The sequence below is a fragment of the Apium graveolens genome, chromosome 9 (genome assembly GCF_009905375.1).
Source record: "Apium graveolens cultivar Ventura chromosome 9, ASM990537v1, whole genome shotgun sequence".
Classification (NCBI taxonomy): domain Eukaryota; kingdom Viridiplantae; phylum Streptophyta; class Magnoliopsida; order Apiales; family Apiaceae; genus Apium; species Apium graveolens.
The window spans coordinates 62997667-62999405 of NC_133655.1; the positions used below are offsets into that span (position 1 = coordinate 62997667).

Below are 1739 nucleotides of genomic sequence, written 5' to 3' on the forward strand. Positions count from 1 at the left end.
CGCGTTCGCTGGCTCGTATGAGAAATCTGGATCAAGCTGAGGAAGAAGCTGTAGTGATTCGAAGGGAAGTTTTTGAGGATGAAGAGAAAGTAGAAGAAGAAGAGAAAGTCGAGGAACCAGCTCTAGTAGTGATGGGAGATCAAGCAGAAAATTCTAAGGCTCTGATGGATTATTCTCAGCCTAAAATCGATGATATTCAGTCGATCATCATCAGACCATCCATCTCGGCTAACACTTTTGAGATCAAGTCGAGCACGATTCAAATGATACAGAACTCAGTTCAGTTTGTGGGTTCTTCTACAAAAGACCCCAACATGCACATCAGGGATTTCATCGAGATCTGCGATACTTTCAAGTTCAATGGGGTGACTGAAGATGCTATCAAGTTGCGACTCTTCACATTCTCTCTAAGGGATAAAGCAAAGTATTGATTACATTCTCTACCACCAGGGTCTATCACCAAATGGGAGGATCTTACTCAAAAGTTTCTCACTATATTATTTCCTATGGCGAAGGCTGCTGCAATCAGAAATGCTCTTACTCAGTTTGCTCAGCAATCTAGAGAATATCTGTGTGAGGCTTGGGATCGATATAAGGAGATGCTAAGGAAGTTCCCACACCATGGCATGCCTGATTGGATGATTATAAACTGTTTCTATAATGGTTTGGGCGCTCAGTCTAGACTTATGTTCGATGCAGCGTCTAGTGGAGCCTTATGGGACAAAAGATATAATGAAGCTTATGAGTTGATTGAGCTCATGGAAGCTAATGAATACCAGAATCCTACGCAAAGAATGTTGCAAGGCAAGGTAGCAGGAATTCTGGAAGTGGATACAGCTACAGCTATAGCTGCTCAACTTCATGCTTTGACGATGAAAGTGGGCTCTTTAGCGAATTATGGAATTAATCAAATCACTAGTGTTTGTGAGCTTTGTGCGGGGGCGCATGAAACTGAGAAGTGCGCTATTTCTAGAGAATTAGCTCAATTTGTGAGCAACTTTCAGAGATCACAACAACAAGCTCCAGCCACTTATCAGTCAAATAACCGCAATCATCTTAACTTCAGCTGGAGTAATAATCAGAATGCGGTGTAACAATTTTATCAGCCATACACAGCAAAACAGTATAACCCTCCTAGTTTTCAGCAACCAAAATATTCCCCCAGGCAACAACTTCAACTTCAACAACTACCGCAAGCTAATGAAAAATCTGAATTGGAGGAGTTGAGGCTCATGTGCAAGAGCCAAGTTATGTTTATCAAGACCTTGGAGAATCAGATTGGGAAAATTGCTAATGCATTACTGAATCGTCAACCTGGCATACTCCCAAGCGATACTGAAGTGTCAGGCAAGAAGGAAGCTAAGGAGCATGTTAAGGCAAATACATTGAGGTCTAGTAAGGTTGCAAATCCTGAAAAAGCTAAGACTCCAGAATCTAAAGTTGAGGTTGAAGAAGAAGAAGTGCAGAAGGAAGCAGAATTGGAACCAAGGAAGAGTACTGTTGAGCACACTCCTCCTAAGGGGTAATACAAGGGAGAAACAGATATATCCTCCACCTCCTTTTCCTAAGAGGCTGTAGAAGAAAAAGCTGGATAAGCAGTTTGAGAAGTTTCTGGAGGTGTTCAAGAAACTTCACATCAACATACCTTTCGCTGAAGCTCTTGAACAAATGCCTAGTTACGCGAAGTTCATGAAAGTTATTCTCTCTAGGAAGGTGAAGCTGGATGACTTAGAGACCGT

The 1739-nt window shown here is 41.9% G+C and overlaps 1 non-coding gene across 1 annotated transcript; it reads right to left on the minus strand.

The window, feature by feature from the left end:
* Window positions 1-521: 521 nt before the first annotated feature.
* LOC141688618 (small nucleolar RNA R71) lies at window positions 522-628 on the minus strand. The gene has a single exon (XR_012562052.1). It is a non-coding gene; the product is annotated as a small nucleolar RNA R71 (small nucleolar RNA).
* Between the last annotated feature and the right edge of the window lie 1111 nt (window positions 629-1739).